Source organism: Kogia breviceps, chromosome 1 (assembly GCF_026419965.1).
Source record: "Kogia breviceps isolate mKogBre1 chromosome 1, mKogBre1 haplotype 1, whole genome shotgun sequence".
Taxonomy (NCBI): Eukaryota; Metazoa; Chordata; class Mammalia; order Artiodactyla; family Physeteridae; genus Kogia; species Kogia breviceps.
In genome coordinates this window covers 28,305,359-28,323,941 of record NC_081310.1, presented here as the reverse complement: position 1 = coordinate 28,323,941, position 18,583 = coordinate 28,305,359, and the positions used below count along the sequence as shown (strand labels likewise).

The following is an 18,583-nucleotide window of genomic DNA, read 5'->3' as shown; positions in this document are numbered from 1 at the left end:
TGTGTAAAAAGTATAATACGTGGACAGTTGGATCAGTGGGGAAGTATCAGAAGTTTGTCAACAGGGGAATGACAAGTGCATTTTTGTATATTTGATACATCTTTGTGGCAATGGTATAAAGTGATCTCCGTTCAGCAAGGCAGTTCAGCTTGGTGGTTAAGAAAATGGATCTCTCAATGTGAGACTTTGTGCTTGAAAACCGGCTCTGCTGCTTATTAGCTGGAGACTGGGGCAGGTTATTAACTTCTCTTTGCTTCAAATCCCTCATCTGTACAGTGGAGATCATTATCTGTATGGTTTCCACGAAATGCATATCACTTTCATACTATCATAAAGTTGAAAAATTGTAAGTCAAACCATCATAAGTCAGAGACTACTGTAGTACCTTTTTTCACGGGGCTGTTTTAAGTATTAAATGAGTTAATAAATGTTAAGCACTTAGAATAATACCTATCTCAGAGTAAGTACTATATAACAATGTGCAATATGAATAAACATTATATTTTATATAATATAAAATAATACTTTGCTATTATTATTCATTTACTTTATGGCATAAAAAATATTTCTACTAGTACCAATTCTGAAGAGAGTTGTCCCTGGTGAAGATATTTGGTTGTCATAATTCTGCTACATATAACGCAAAAGGGGGCATAAAATATATCTCCATCACTCATGAAGAAGTATAAAATAGAAGTATAAAGTAAGATAGTATAAAATAGAATGTGCAGGGCTTCCCTGGTGGCGCAGTGGTTGAGAGTCCGCCTGCCGATGCAGGGGACGCGGGTTCGTGCCCCGGCCCGGGAGGATCCCACATGCCGCAGAGCGGCTGGGCCCGTGAGCCATGGCCGCTGAGCCTGCGCGTCCGGAGCCTGTGCTCCGCAGTGGGAGAGGCCACAGCAGTGAGAGGCCCGTGTACCGCAAAAAAAAAAAAAATTAAAAAAAGAATGTGCAAAGCAAAGAAAATAATTCTGAGAAGAAATGAAACAAATTAGACAATTATTAAAATGTGTCTGGAGGGAATTCTCATTAGGTTGAAAATTATGGTGAGCAATTTATTTGACATATTTTAATCAAATGTCCTGAATTAGGAGTCACAGCTAAATATAACCATGATGAAATCTTGTCAGCTAGAAACACACAGACATATAATAGAGAAACACGCATTTTTCTTTATTTTCAAAAACAGATGTTCTGAGGTTTTTGAAATGTGTATTTTTGCCCACATATCACTAGGGAATATTAAAATTACTCCGGCCTTACAAGACTGGAAATCTGTTTCACTAAAAGAATCATGGCTTCCTTGCCTTATGTTTGGGAGGGCATTCTCAAGTTGGTCAGTTCTTGAAAACATGAGCCACATCTTCTTTTAGGAGGTTAAATCTTGCCCTGAATAAATAGTAGTCACCACATACTTAGCCAATCATAACAAAAACATGTGGTGAAATATTTGAGCTGAAGAGAAAATGTATTCCTTGGGGGCCCAGTGGATCTCTTGAGGTGACAGAAGAGGCCATGTAGAGACAAACAAATATTCTTTGGCTCTTATGGGATAATTGAAGGTTTAACTATATTAGATAAATCAGTGGCTGGGTTGGTGATAGTGGTAAAAACTGTTAGTTTCTTTGGCCTTACACTTAGAGGATGCTTTTCAGGGCAACATCTCAGAGAGATATACAAGTAACTTCTTAAAGGATGATGATAAAACATGTAGCCACCTATTCATGGAGTTGAAGTGAATGTAAAGGAAAGGCGATTCCCTGGGTCCATATAAAGCCAAGACTAGAAAAAGGATTTCGATCAAGAAGGCTTCCTTTATTCATATACGGTTTCTTCATTTAAAGACTTGAATTTTAGAGGCTGATTTTGTGAAAATTCAAGCTCCTTCCCTCCCTTCCCCCCCTAATCTCTACCATCATCTAGCAGATTCCAGCACACTGAGGAACATTTTTTACTTTATGACGGAGGAGGAAGATGATTTTAAAATTACACATGAGCTTGTACCCTGTGATGATTTTTGCCAAACAGCAAGACTTCTACAGGAGCCCACAGAATGTGGTGTGACTGAGGGGTCCTGGGGAAAGCAGCTGGGTCATGAAGGAGGTTTATTCCTTTAACTATTTAAATCCATACATTGCACAAGGAATGGTTAGAGTTATTGACTAGCCCTGTATTTGGGATCAGTCTACAACAAAGTAGTTCTTGTGAAAACAGGACCCTGGGAAGGGCTCTGGAGAGGACCGGTATTAGAAATCAAGGTATGAGGGCTTCAAAAATGTAAGTGGAATGTCACAATGTAATCAAGAGCCTGACTGATTTTCTACGTGTATTTTTTCTACTTCTTGCCACCTGCCTCCTTTTCATCCTCTCCATGTGCATGGCAACTCACTCATTTTGTTCAGATCTATTACACACATTTACTCACCCTTGCCTTTCAATGGGAATGAGTATTGTGCTGTAGCTGCTAACTAAGTGTCCACATCTTCATTAGGCTGTGATTGTACCATCCCATGCTAAGGATCCCTGAGTGTATGAGCTATCTTCCAGGTATTAATTTGTTCGTATTGTTTCCTCTTAAGCCATGTGGACTCCCTGACCTAGAAACCTGGGAAATAGATATCATTGCACATAGATGTCTAATCATGATGATGATAATGATGATGGTGATAATGATAGCTGATTAGAAACTATTATTATTATTCCCTTTTTACAGATGAGGGAATTGAGACCCTTGGAGCTCAAGTAACCTATCCAGCTCCACACCAGAGGTAACCCAGGCTGGGTGTTTCTGGAGCTCATGCTTTTAATTCATTACCTGTACTAGACTTTTACTTACATATACTCAGCTCAAATAACTAAAGAATATTTATATCAAAACTTACAGATTGTTTTGTGCAACTTAGTTGAAAATAGTCTGTTTCTGCCTTTTCTTCTGTCTGCCCTTGGGGAAACCTTAAGGTCACTTGCAGATCACCAGGGCCCATTGCTTTCTGTGGGCAACAGCCACTCATATGTTCTGCTGCTCCTGCGTGTACCTGTGACCTGAGGGGTCATGTCACTGAGGCTCTCCTGGGAGTTGCTTGCATATCTCCTCATTGGGAACTGCCCCCTCAACCCTAGGGTGAGAAGGTGTCAGGGATCAGACATGTGATGCCTCTCCAGTGAGTCACACACTCCTATCCTCCTGAGATCCTCTTGTCCTGCTTCTGCCTGAATATCACCAGCTCTGCTTCTCCACTTGAAGTTACTCATCCCTGCTGTCCTTTCAGGACTGCTCATAAGTGGGTGCCTGTCTTGACCCAATGGAACAGTTTAGCTGTCTTGAATTTTCTTTTCGTTATAATGCTGAGGTACTTCAGGCAAACCAAGTACCTACGTAAACAACAAACAGTGCCCTTCCAAATAATCGCCATGGATAATCCATATACTTACCATACACTTTCAGCCCATATAGATCTTTGTACATGCTTTTTTTTTGCGGTACGCGGGCCTCTCACTGTCGTGGCCTCTCCCGTTGCGGAGCACAGACTCCGGACGCGCAGGCTCAGCGGCCATGGCTCACGGGCCTAGTCACTCCGCGGCATGTGGGATCTTCCCAGACCGGGGCACGAACCCGTGACCCCTTTACCAGCAGGCGGACTCTCAAACACTGCGCCACCAGGGAAGCCCTGTGTACATGCTTTTATTTCTCTAAGTGTAGTGGCAGGTGGTAGGCACCAGAGAGGTCTTCACCACTAAACTAAGGCAAGACAGAAGTCACCTTGGAACAGCTAAGGATAGCCCTCTTAGTTCTAGGAAGAGAGTGAAATTAAATCTATTGTATTTTGAGAGTTTTTAAAAATTGGGATTCAACTCTGAGAGGCAGAAACATTAGATCTAAGGCTGACTGATTCTCTTGGGATGACTTGTTCAGGTTCAGGGAAGCATCTGTGTAGGTGACCTAAGTGAACTGATTGACAGAGGATACATGAAGTGTTAGTATTCAGATGCAGTATGGACAGAGGGTCCATGGTGCTAGAGATTTTCTTTCCCCAAGGCATTGTTGGGAAAGAGCCCTATCCTGGCACCCATAGAAGCAGCTCTAGCAAAGGATGCTATATTTACCCCTGGCTTTAGATCCAACATGTGTGAAAGGCCTTGTTGGTACAAAGAATGTTTTTCTTCCCAGCATCTTCCATCCTAAGACTCATTCTGGATTGCCTTGTGTCTTCTGCCAAAGTGACTTCACTATCGTTATGTAGCTTGGTTCTATCACAGGCCAAATTTCTACAACTTCACACCTGCAGGAAAACTGGAAACTAAAAGAACTTCCATCAATAAGACCCTGGGCATCTTGTCTGGGAGCTTTTCACAGAGCATAACACTGAGATATGAATAGACTGCCATAAAGCGATTGGCTTCTCTGGGGAACTATGCTGCCCCACTGGCTGTGGCTTTTATTTAAGATTGGGGCTTTGCATTACTTTATGAACTTCAAGACATGATTCACCAAGGCCAATTTCTCATCAGAATCAGTGACTGTCTACCATAATTGCATACATCAAGAGAGGTCTGAGATGGATTTGTCTCTCTCTCCAGACTCTTAAACATGAGGGGAATCTCTGGAGGTAGGAATCTGGAGGATGATAGTTTTGATTTCTAGATAATCTGCTATTGCCACAAGTGTAGGCTCAAGCATTTGCATTTTGGAAATAGATAGGGAGAAGCCAGTGTGAACAGATAACCCAGATATCATATGTTTACAGCTGTATGTATGTTTGTGGCTGTATATATATTTATGCATGTGAGGGGGGATGGGAAGGAAAAGTTTACTTTGAATAGTAACATATCATCACTGGGAAAACAGAGTAGATACCAGACTGAGGTTCAAAAGTATGGAGTTGATTCATTTGCTATAAATATAGAATGTCTATTCGTTCTTCCAATAAATTCAAACTTCTAGTTACACCTATAAATCATGACTCACCCAGTATAGATACAACATCAAAACGATGATTTAATAAAAATCAAGTTAAAAAGTTGGGCAAAATTTCAGACATGCTAAGCAGTTATAAGGATTTTACGTCTCTGTCCTTACTTTCTTCCAAATTACTAAATATGAAACACCACCATGCATGTTGATATGTTGGTCTCAGTAACATTAGCTGCTGTAACAAATAAATCCCCACATTTCAGTGGCTTATCACAATAAAAGCTTGTCTCTAGCTTACATAACATGCCAGTGAAGAGGATCCTGGTTGGTAAAGTGACCAACTGTCCTGGTTTACCTATGATGCAGGGGGATCCAGAGATGAGAGATTGTCAGTGTTAAAACTGGGAATGTTCTGGGCAAACTAGAACAAGTTGGTTACCCTACTGATCAAACAACTCTTCTCAAAGGGGTGATCAGGGTACACGGGTTTCTTCCACTTTATGAATTCAACATCTTTACCATTTGACCTCCAAGATTGTCCTGAGGGCTATATTCATTCCCATCCAGCCATAAAAAGAAAAGAATATGGAAGCTCTCATGGGAGTTACATGTAAAAAATGCAATATCTGTGAGGTGCAATAAAGCAAAATGCAATAAAATGAGGTCTGCCCATATATCACTTCCACTTGGCTGGAATTTGGTTACATGGCTACATGTAATTTTAACAGAGTCTGGAGGAAAATAACCTATTTGTGCTCCCAGGAGGAAAAGGAGAATATCGTCAATCTCTACCATACCTAAGGAGGTTGGACCCCAGGAGTCAGGGTTTCAAACTTGATAAAGATCCTAGCCCATAAATAAGGCATTGGACCAGTTAAGTCACCACCTTTGAGGGACCATGCTTTCATAGACAGTTGTTTACTAGCAGTGACTTATGTGGACTAATAATCAGAGTTCCTAATGCTCTGTACCTTATGTAAGACCCCTGAGATCTTTGTGAAGGTGACATCAATAATGACTCAGTTTGACATTTTCTCCGTTCAGGGAAAAGGAAGATGTTAATCTGATTCAGAGGATGTTTTAACTATAGTTTCACAACAAACCACCACAAAATGTCAGTGGCTTAACACACGAGCTTTTCTCTATTATGTGTTGGCAGGTGGGCTGACTTTATCTGACCTGGACTATGCTTGGCTCTATTCTGTGGGTTGGATACAGGTCTGTTGCATGTGTCCCTCATCCTTCTTTGGGCCAGCAACATGTTCTCCTCATGGAGAAAGGCAGAAATGCAAAAGGAGTGAACAGAAACATATGATTTTTCTTAAGGCCTAGATTCAAACCTGGTCCAGTTTCACTTCCCTCACATTTCATTGGTCAAAGCAAGTCATATGACCAATCCCAACATCTATGGAGTAAGGAAGTGTACCTCTCTCATGGAGATGGGGAGAAGAGAGAGCAAACATATGCTTGTTAATAATTTAATGTACAACAGAAAAATGAAGTAAAGATTATATATTACCTGAAGTTAGAATTATGTTTACTTCTTAAAGATAGAAGACCAAATACGGAAGACCAGAAACTGTCTCAGAAACAGCACAAACTTTTGGTGTCTCTCTCTGTGACAGGATGGAATATACAGCAGGACTCCTAAAGAACTGGAATGATGGTCCATCACCATTGAAGATAAAATGGCATGTCTACTGATCCAGCCATCTTCTGTTCCCCTGATGAGTGGAAGTCTATCATTCCCAGGGCTTTTTCTGAATGCACTGAAGAAAGGGTCTCATTGAGTCATCAATACTTGTTCCCACCCAGTATTGGGCTATGTTTCCTTCTCTGTTACCTCATGGCTTATTGAACTTCCTTGGGTGTTAGCACCAATCATTAACCCTACCAGTTAGCAGAGCACAAGACCATCTGTATAAAAAATTGCCTCTCAATGATTTCCTCAAAGGGAAGTACTGGGTATAGCAGAGTTTTAAATGTTATAGATTTCCTGAACATTGTCATTCATTCATTCATTTGTTCATTTTCAATATTCATCAAATACCTGAGGATATGAGGATAAAGACACAAAACATGTAAATAGGAAAACATAGTTTAATGGGAAAGAAAGAAATACAAATAAAACTGTGTCCCTTGAGTCTATAACATGTAACTCTTTTTACATTGTAATGTTTCTAAAATATAAAAGTATTTATAATTGATATCAGTGAAACTTTCTAGGCATTAGGCAGTGAATAAGGTGTGATATAGTTCTGAGTGTACAAACAGCTTCTCATCAAATCTATCAGTTTACTGCATTGTAATCTTGCATAAATTGTTTATACTGGTAGCACAATCTCTGGTTGGAATTTTAATTTAAATCCTGATTTTTACTTGAACTTAAAACAGAAACTAACCTATGATGCAATATTAAAATGAGCAAGTATTGTATATCCAGAAGGTTGCCCACTGAAGCCATTTAATTACTGAAAGTGTGAACTGCTAAATATCCTACAATAGATTATAGATTATGCAAAATTGGGAAGATTTGGTGTGATCAATTAATGTATAGTGAAGAAGTATTACTCAGGTAATACTCATATTTGTCAAAACCTTCCGACTTTCAATAGGAGCTTTTAAATTCCATGATATTTAATTCACTAAAGAAGAGAAAATTATGAATTTAGTCCATAGGAAATGCAGAAGATTATGTTCTTTGATAAACCTCAAATTTATAATGTGATCCCTAAATACACTGTTGAAGTAGAGGTCATGAACACAAACTATGGAAGCATTGTTGCTGTGATGAGATGACTGACTACCAATTACCAAAGTTGATTTAAAAGATCTTAGATTTTTTTTTGGAATTTATGTGATCCTTTATTTTATTTCATATGGAAAAGCTAATTTCTTCTTAAATTTATATTGCTTATGTTCTCACTAGCTACATTCTACAATCCAAATACTGCCTTTTAGTGTAATATCATCTAAACAAATGCAGACAAATGGAACGTTCTCTATCAAATGACAATTACGCCTTGAAATATGAAAGAGCCTGTGTTTCTTTCATCATTGCTTTGCAAGGGCTTCCCTGGTGGCACAGTGGTTGAGAATCTGCCTGCCAATGTAGGGGACACGGGTTCGAGCTTTCAAAGGCCCTACCTCTTAATACCAGCATATTGGGTATTAAGATTTCAACATATAAATTTGGGGTGGGGATGGACACAAACATTCAAACCATAGCAGCTGGGTCAGAATAGCAAAGCAGCTGATGAATTTGATCATTTCAATCAATTGGACAGTTTCCCAAGTCCGTTGAAAATACATCAGACTTATCATTTGGTGTCAGATAGAAAAAAAATGTTATTTGCTTTTACTTCATCATTGATTATGACCATATATAAGTTCTATTAAATACTTATTATGTCATAGGTACTGTGCCAGAACATTTTACTACATTGTTTTCTTTACTCCTCATAATAATCCTTCAAGCTAGGTATTATATTCACCATTTTACACAAGCAGAACCTGAGGATCAGAGAGATTAGCTTGCCTGTCCAAGGACAAACTTAATGTCAAAGTCAGATTTAGCTGCTGGTTTGTCTTTACCCCAAGTCACTTTTATCCACAGTGTTATGTTTCTGGGATGTTGTCATATTTGTTTTAAGAGCTGCAAAATGGAGCAATGAAACTGCAATTAGGAACATTTTTAATTGTTCTTTGTTCCTCCTGAGGAGAAAGTTCTGTTGGTCACATATAAATATCCTTCAGCTGCATGAGAACAGCCATGTAGCATTTACTTTACAAGGATAACCATGTCCCTTTATAGAAGAGTACAGAACCTTGCTTTCCATTCTCTTTGTAGCCCATCCCTTCCTTCCCCCACGAAGCTCAATATTTGCTTCATGAGATGATTACACTGAGGTAATACATTCTGAATGTTGAGGCATATTTTGGTCTTCTCTGGACGAGACATGGGTTTCTGGCTCTCCTTCATGTTCCTGTTTTGTTTTTTGTACAGTGAAGCTCCAGGGAGCTTTCTCTTTTTTTCCACCAGGATTTCACTGTCCTGAGACATTCAGGGATTGGAAACCCAACACTAGTGAGCCAGTGAAAGGCGTTGGCCCATAGTCAGACCCAACCCAATGAGACAATCTCAGTCTGCTGCAAATGTGTTTTTCTGAACACACCCAAATCCCAAAGATTTTCATCTTCTCTTGGCTCTCCAACATCTGCTTTGTCAAATCACAGGCTATTAGAAGCAAAACCAGTCTAGATTCCCAGAGTCAATGGGTTTCAGAATCGTCTTTAAACATTTTATTGGTCGAAGATTTTCAAAATCATTTGTTTTGATTGAAGAATCCAGAGAAAGGGAAGCAGGTACAAAGCTGTCTGAGTTTGGCAAATGCGAGGATCCTTTAGCAGCAAATGACTTAACAGAAATACATGGAATGTTTTGAAATGAACTTGGTGATTTCTTTTCTGTTCTTGACTTTCAGTTTTCTTTTATAAATAGGTGCATAATTTGCTGGCAGGGAGGAGCAAGTTGGTACTTAAGCATCTATCAACATGGAAAGCAGCACAGCATGGGCAAGTGAGGCAAACCTGGGCTTCAGTCCCAGCTCTGTCACTTCCTGACAGTATCACCCTAGATAAATGTTTGAACTTTTCACATCTTTAGCTTTCTCAGTTGTGACTTAGTAGTGCTCTTCTTGGGATGCTAACATGAAGATCTTATGTACGTTGCTTGGTCTACAAGATGTAACTCAATAAGCAGTAGCTAATATTCTTTCTTTTTTAAAAATAAATTTATTTATTTTTGGCTGAGTTTGGTCTTCACTGCTGCGCACGGGCTTTATCTAGTTGCAGCAATTGGGGCTACTCTTCGCTGCGGTGTGTGGGCTTCTCATTGCGGTGGCTTCTCTTGTTGCGGAGTACGGGCTGTAGGCGCACGGGCTTCAGTAGTCGTGGCACGTGGGATCTAGAGCGCAGGCTCAGTAGTTGTGGCGCACAGGCTTAGTTGCTCCGCGGCATGTGGGATCTTCCCGGACCAGGGCTTGAACCCATGTCCCCTGCATTGGCAGGCGAGTTCTTAACCACTGTGCCACCAGGGAAGTCCTATTCTTCCTTTTTTCGTCCTCAGCACCTGGAACATAGTTGGACTTTAATCAGTTTTGGAGGAAAGGAAGGAAAGAGGATGATGCCTAAAGTCACAAAAGCTTCTCTTCTTCCAAATGCCATTTCCCTTTCCCAAGCAATCATTGAACTTCTCCCTTTTGCTCCTTGCTTTGCTCATGCTGACCCTGTTTGCTATTGCCCTCCATCAACATTTTTTACCTCTTGATTATAACGAATCAACATTCCTTGAACTTCTATGAAATAATTACTCCGGCATCGCTGAGAAAATAAAAATAAATAAGACAAAAATCCTTCCTTCAAAGCACTTACTGGTTACTGTTCAACAAAAGGTATAAGACATAAAACTGTAATATAAAGGAAGGGAAAAGCATGTAATATAAGTCTACTAACGTGCTTTGGGATAAAGATGGGGAAGGGCTTCCTATAGGCAGCAGCATTTGTGCTGGACTTAAGCAGGATTTGGACTTGCAGAAAAGGAGCCAAATGACATCCCAGAAAGGAACCAGCAAAAGCCAATGGATGCTGCATAAAAGGGGTAACACATGGCTTCCCTGGTGGCGCAGTGGTTGAGAGTCTGCCTGCATGCAGGGGACACGGGTTTGTGCCCCGGTCCGGGAAGATCCGGGAAGCTCCCATGTGCCGCAGAGCGTCTGGGCCTGTGAGCCATGGCCGCTGAGCCTGCGCGTCTGGAGCCTGTGCTTCGCAAAGGGAGAGGCCGCAGCAGTGAGAGGCCCGCGTACCAAAAAAAAAATTAATTAATTAATTTTTTAAAAAAATAAATAAATAAAAAGAAAGAAGATGAGACTATTCACCATTCTGGTAGTTTGAATATATAAACACGGGGCCTGAAGGGGTGAAGAAACTTTCTTATCATATCTATACTTATCCCGTACCTTGTCATTACAAAATTGTGTGGTTTATAAGATCCCTGTGGGAATCATCTACTCTAACTACAATAATCCTTAACTTCGAGTCTATGATACTTGTTTTAATTAAGAAATTCTATTTATTGTTTCAGAAGATTGCGTTTACTTATGAATCCTATCATAATAATTGATTTTCTTATACTTAACCTTATAAAAGGCCATCATATTCTCTTGGAGTTGGAAAAAGTTTGCTTCTTTCCTTGCAAAATGATGCAAGGAAAAATTAAATAGTGATGTTAAAAATTAAATTAAAAATTAAATAGTAGAGTTATCTTTAACAGACAATGCAGATACCTTGGCATTTCACTGACATGTGATTTTGGTACTACCCCACTCGAAAGACGAGGAAGCTGATTCAAAGAAGTTCAGTGTGGAAGCCATAAGAATGCACCTTGTAGAACTCCAACTAACTCCAGCTTTGTTGCAAAAAAACTGCTTTTGCATTTGCTTCCACCAGAGCCCTGCTTCTCAGTGGCCAGTGGCCAGTTCATCAGGGATACTGGCAGGTCCATTCCTGAGAGACACAGGACTCCTCTGACAGCTGACTTTGACTTGAGGATGTCTGGCGACCTTGCTGAGCTCTCCTCAGACTGCCAGTCACTTCCTTGCCTCCTTCTATGTGTCGCTAAGGGTCAGGTTCTCACCGTGGTCTGACAGCTCTTCCAGCCTTCCCCACTCCCCCTGTTTTCTCTCACAGATGTTTCCCTGACACAATCCTTGCTCATTTAATCCTGTGTGGACATCCGCTTCTGGGGGTCCTGGACTAACATAACCGGTGACTGACCCAAGGTCACACGGTGATAAAGTGTCAACGCTAGGTCTCATGCCCAGGTTTTGCACCAGAACTGGGGGGTGAGTGGTAGGAAATATGGCTGAAAGAGTGGTTGCTAAAAATAGTAATAATAATAAAATTCTGTCTAAATCTCCTTGGTGAAGAGGTTGGTCAAATTACAGTCAATAATTCCCCAAGACCTTATTTTAGAGATAAGGTAGTCAAACACAATTTGGGTTTCTGTCTCAGTGAGTTCCCTTTTAGAAGGTAAATGCCTGCTGGGTTGGTGTTTCTTAAATCTTCTCATACAATTTAGCTAACACTTTAGTTGACACATAGGTATGTGTAAACCTCTGCTATAATTGACAAGAGGACTGACATGCTGGGTTTTGGGAGCTGAGTACCCAGAGGGAAAGGATCAGGCTTGCTAGGGGTGGGAAGAACTTCTCACAAAAAGGGGAGCTACTCTTTATTTTACAACTGTGCCTCAAGCCAACCTGAGGAGCCTTTATAATAGCCAAACCGAATCTTGCAGAAGCCCTAAAGGATTATGAGTGAGAAGTTCTACTATTAACTATTAAGCCCTGCTCCTGAAAATTGACCTAGAGTCTAAAAAATGAGTTCAAGAGCCCAACTTATAATTAAATCACAATGCATGTTGATGACCCTGAGACTCATAGGACAGGGACCTTTAGGCAAGCTGTAGGCAGGAGTGTGAAGTTTGCAGAGTGGACTCTACTTGCCTTTTCACCTTCCTTCTAATTGGCAGTGGTAGACTGACCAATCAGATTGCAGTTGTGCCCTTATTTGCTGTATGACCCTAGGAAATACACTAAACCTTTCAGAATCTCCGATCTTTCCACTACATGTAGAGTGAGTAATTGTGAGGATTAGAAGAAAGAAAGAAAGGCTCTTGATCTACTTCTACCTACCACTCTTTCCCCATTTCCCTGTCTTGCTCTGCTCCTCACACTTGTGTTCCTGGAGCTCTTCATCAAATTGCTCAGCCCCTTGGTGCCTCAAGGCCCTTACACATGTCTATGACTTTTAATAGGGAAGACTCTTTGTATTCTATTACAAGTTAATCACGAAGGGGATGTTGCCTATGAGCTTCAATTATACATAATGGCTCATCTCTGGGAACCCTGCCTCCCAGGTAATGAGCATTAAGTTAAAATACCTTTGTTTAGCTCACAAGAAACATCCTGACCAGGCCCACCTGTGAATGACTGAAGGAAGGACAAAATCAGCACCTCCCCTCCAGAGGCTGACCGGAAACAGGAAATGTTTGGCTTTACTCTCTCCCCTTTTAGTATAAAAGAAGCCTGAATTCTAACTCAGACAGGATGGTTCTGTGGGGTACAAGCCTACCATCTTCTCGGTCTGCTGGCTTTCTGAATAAAGTCAATATTCTTTGCCCCAATAACTCTTCTTTTGATTCATTGGCCTGTATTGCAGCAAGCAGTACAAACTTGGACTTGGTAACAAATTTTTTTTTTTTTTTTTTTTTTTCGGTTCGCGGGCCTCTCACTCTTGTGGCCTCTCCCGTTGCGGAGCACAGGCTCCAGATACGCAGGCTCAGCGGCCATGGCTCACGGGCCCAGTCGCTCCGTGGCACGTGGGACCTTCCCGGACCGGGGCACGAACCCGTGTCCCCTGCATCGGCAGGCGGACTCTCAACCACTGCGCCACCAGGGAAGCCCTGGTAACAAATTTTGAGGAGCCATCCAGGAACCTTACTGCTCTTGGCCAGCCAGCTCCACTTGGGAATTTTGGGGCTAGGCCCTAGCAGCTGCCGGGACCACTTATTCTGAGGACCTGCCCTTCAAAATATCCTGAAGCAACACCTGCTGCCCCAGTGCTTGGCAGTTGGATCAAGGAATCGACATTTGGGAGCCAATGGACTCCATATAGTAGGGTAAGTCACTCTGGTGTGTACAGCCAGAACTTTATTTCCTCTCCATTTGGGCCTTTTTCTCTGGAATAAGCTAATTTGTTTCATATTTGGGTGGGGTACCCTGTTGGAGAGAGGAAAGAGTTGTTAGACTTTAGCCGATTTGTGAACTGGTTAGTTTGTTTCTTTGGATGCTAGCATTTGTGTGTTCCATTTGTGTTTTGTCTTGAATTTGTCTTTAAAAATGAGGAACATTTCAACTATCCCTAAAGAAAGTTCTCTGAGTTGCATTTTGGGTAAGTGATCTGATTATAGCCGTGAGCCCATGAGTGAGAAGATGCTATTTTATTGTAACAATGTGTGGTCCAGTACCTGTCAGGATCTCCACAAGGGGTTTAGGCAGGGTTATTTTGGGACCCTGTGCACCATGGACTGCTGCCCTTGCTGTGTGTCAATTACATCGTTTGCGTCTCCTGTGTTGTTGGCATATGTAAAACCCTGAGACCAAACTTGGCGGTTTATTTAGGATTTTGGTTGTTCCCTTGTGTTTTTTGTTTCATTTTGTTGGGCACTGTTTCTCCATTTGCAGCCAAATAAATTTTGTGATATTTAAAACTTTACTGATGTCAAATGAAGGAAAGGAATAGAAAAACAAAAAACAAAAAAAACCTATCCGTGGGATATTTACAGGGAGAAGAGAAAGGTTCCACTCCATTCCTAAAATCACCAAAAACCTCAGCCCAGAATTCAGCCCAGTTGGTAGATGTCAAGGCAAAAAGGCATCCTTTTAATGGTTGGACGTGATCAATTGCTATCTATGGTTTGGACGTGATCAATTGCTATCTATGGTTTTATGGTGGCTAGTCTGTGAAGAAGAGGGGAAGAATGATGGAATTCTTTATGTATAAGCGTTTGTGCTATTATATCAGGGAAAATAAGAAAAGGGGACGAGAGTGAGGCTATGTTGCTTCAAACTTTATCTCCTCCACCTGAACTGGCTGCTCCAGTCACTCTGATATATCCACCCCTTCCTCCACCTTTCATTGTTATCCGTCCCCAGTCCCGACACTGAGGCTCAGGACTGCCCTTCCTTATAGGGACCACTTAGAAAACCTGTGTTAGTTCCTTGGGTACAGGGTCTTGGTCTGATATCACCATCTAAGACCTGACAGGCACTCAGTTGGGGCTAGGAGTCACTCCCAGGGCAGGGAAATTTCCCTTATGCCCTTATCTCATAGGGGGCTTAAATGCAAATGACCAGCCAGTTGGGTTTCTCAGACTTCTTTAATTGGAAAGATCTCAACCCTCCTTTACAGGGAGGATCCTCTACACTTGAAACCTACTTAGCAGAACCCACAGCTGAACCAAATTGGGACCCCAATGAGGGAGGAACACACTTATTAGGGCACTGCTTTTAGGTGCATCTTGGCAGGGCTTTGAAAGGAGAACCAAAGCAATAGAGTTTGAACAAAATTCAAGAAATTCAGCAAAAAAAGCAAGGGAAGACACCTCCAAATTTTTGGAAGAGATTTATCAGGCCTACAGACATTATACTAATGCAGATTCCAGGGCCCCTGAAAACATTAGAATGGTAAATATGATCTGTTTTGAGCAAAGTGCCTCAGGTATCAGGAGAAAGTTGCAAAGATTAGATGATGCATTTGGAATGAACCCCTCTCAATGGGCAGATTTGCTTTTAAAGTGTGGAACAGGGAACAGCGACAGAAGAAGGAAGATGCAAAATGAAATGAAATGCCACTTTTTGGGCAGTGACATTGGATTCCCAGTGACCTGAAGAGAGGGAAGCCACCATTGAAGAGGAACAATGCACTTACTATAGGGAAGAACATTGGAAAACATATTGCCCTAATCTAAAACATAAGAAGAAAAACTATAAAAGATGAGAGCCTCTCATATGGTAGAAAGACAGAAACACTCTGAATGAAAAGGCCCAGGGGCTCCCTTGGACTTGAGGTACCTATTCCCTACAGGAGCCCTGGGTGAAATTGAGTGAGGAATGAGCTGATGAACAGTTTGATGGACCTCACCCTGAAGTTTTTCACTAGAAAAGCTTGACATCAGAGTCTCACCAGAACACACTTTAAGCCTACAGGTGATGCTCATGAAAACCCCAGGAAAAGAGACAGAGCTCTTTCCCCCAGAGGTCTAGGAAAAGGTAAGACCAGAGTATGTGCTAACTGTACCCCAGGGAAGGCCAAAAACACATGGCCAATAGGAATCCCATTAAAAAAGAATACTGGGACACCTAATCTAAAACCATACGCTCTGAGGCAAGAGGATCACTTCTCCCACAGATTGATTTGTCTAAGTACCAGCCAGTGTATTCAGAAAGGACAAAGGAGGCCAAGAGCTGATTTCACTTAGATCACACCTTGCCAGGCTGGGAATGTAGTGCACAGTTGGTTTGATCCCTGATGTGATCTGGGACACTGTGCTGCAGCACATTCATAATAGTACCCATTATGGGAGAGATGCCACCTTACAATGCACTCAAACATATCATGGGGCCTAACCTACAAAAGACTATCCAGCGAGTCACTCAGAATTGCATGATTTGTGCTAAAAATAACGCAAAGGCTGCTGTTGAACCTCCCCAGATGGGGACCCAATACAGAGAAACGTGCACCACTGAGGACTGGATGCAAATGTCTTGAGCTTTAGGAAATTTCAGATACCTGTTCATGATTGTGGACACTGTTTTCAGGATGTGTGGAAGCATATCCCACCTGGGCAGAAAGTCTCTGAAGAGTATGCCTGGGTCTTGGACAAACTGAAAGCGGAACATGAGTATGGTTTCACCATTGACATCTCCCTGTGGAAATTGGAGACCAGCAAGTACTATGTGACCATCATTGATGCCCCAGGACACAGAGACTTGATCAAAAACAGGATTATAGGCACATCTCAGGCTAACTGTGCTGTCCTAATTGTTGCTACTGGTGTTGATGAATTTGAAGTCAGTATCTCCAAGAATGGGCAAATCCGTGAGCGTGCCCTTCTGGCTAACACGCTGGGTGTGAAACAACTAATTGATGGAGTTAACAACAAAATGGGTTCCACTGGGCCACTCTACAGCCGGAAGAGATATCAGGGAATTATTAAGGAAGTCAGCACCTACATTAAGAAAATTGATTATAACCCTGACACAGCATTTATACCAATTTCTGGCTGGAATGGTGATGACATGCTGGAGCCAAGTGCTAACATGCCTTGTTCAAGGGATGGAAAGTCATCCATAAAGATGACAATGCCAGTGGAATTATGCTGCTTGAAGTTCTGGATTGCATCTTGCCACCAACTCGTCCAACTGACCAGCCCTTGTGTCTGCCCCTCCAGGGTGTCTACATAATTGGTGGTATTGGTACTATCCCTGTGGGTCTAGTGGAGTCTGGTGTTCTCAAAACCTGGCATGGTGGTAACCTTTGTACCAGTCAACTTTACAACTGAAGTAAAGTCTGTTGAAATGCACCATGAAGCTTGGAGTAAAGCCCTTCCTGGGGACAATGTGGGCTTCAGTGTCAAGAAGGTGCCTGTCAAAGATGTTCATCATGGCAACATGGCTGGTGACAGCCACCGTTGGAAGCAGCTGGCTTCACAGCTCAGGTGACTATCTTGAGCCATCCAGGTCAAATCGGTGCTGGATATGTCCCTGTGCCAGATTGTCACACAGCTCACATTGCTTGCAAGTTTGCTGAGCTGAAGGAGAAGATTGATCATCATCCAGGGATAAAGCTGAAAGATGACCCCAAATTCTTGAAATCTGGTGATGCTGCCATTGTTGGTATGGTTCCTGGAAAGCCCATGTATGTTGAGAGCTTCTCACTGTTTTCTTCTGGGTTGTTTTTCTGTTCTTGACATGACTGAGTGTGGCTCTGGGTGTCTTCAAAGCAGTGGACAAGAAGGCAGCTGGAGCTGGCAAAGTCACCAAGTCTGCCCAGAAAGCTCAGAAGGCTAAATGAATATTATCCCCCATACCTGCCACTCCAGTCTTAACCAGTTGTGGAGTAATGGTCTCAGAACTGTTTGTCTCAATTGGTCATTTAAGTTTAATAGTAAGACTGGTTAATGATAACAATGCATCGTAAAGCCTTCAGAAGGAAAGGAGATTGTTTTGTGGACCATTTGTTTTGTGTGTGTGCCAGTTTTAAGTTTTTAACATCACTACCTTTTAATTGGTTAAAGCCCGTCTTAAGGAAATTATCCTCTGATTTGGATTAAGGCATTGGAATTACATTCATCCCAGAGACCACAATCAACAGAAAACCTGAGAAAATGAATACTAATTTAACTTGGGATAAGGCCTTGTCAATTGTTCTGTTACAGATCCATGGCTCCCAGAGCAGGCTTAAATTAAGCCCCTTTGAAATATTGTATGATACGCCACCACTCCAGGTGTCTGCCCAGCCAAGAGAATCTATAAATTCTCTAAAAGACCTAGCAGTTGACAATTATGTTAAAACTTTGGGCACTACACTAACATATATGCATACATATATATATTATAACATATATAACGTATATATACATGAGTTTGCCTCCAACAGGTCTGCCTATCCAACTGAAGTAAATGGTGATTTAATTATAGCTGGAGAAGGGTCAGATCAACCTATTTGCTTAATTTTGTCCAAATACTAAATTCCTGTGCCACTTATATGTATTGGGAACTGGAACTAAAACCCCAAGTTCAGTTACAAATTAGACAACAAAGTGCTAAGGGTTTTTATCAGGTTCAAATAGCTGTAGATAGAAAAGGAAAGCAGATTTTACTACTGACAAAAGTCTCTAAGGCAGTGGTCCCCAACCTTTTCGGCACCAGGGACTGGTTTCGTGGAAGACAGTTTTCTCACAGACTGGGGAGGAGGATGGCTTCCGAATGATTCTAACGCATTACATTTATTGTGCACTTTATTTCTATTATTATTACATTGTAATAT

General features: G+C 41.5%; 1 pseudogene; it reads left to right on the top strand.

Moving 5' to 3' along the window:
* Window positions 1-15,308: 15,308 nt before the first annotated feature.
* LOC131763924 (elongation factor 1-alpha 1-like) lies at window positions 15,309-17,623 on the top strand (annotated as a pseudogene).
* Window positions 17,624-18,583: the final 960 nt, after the last annotated feature.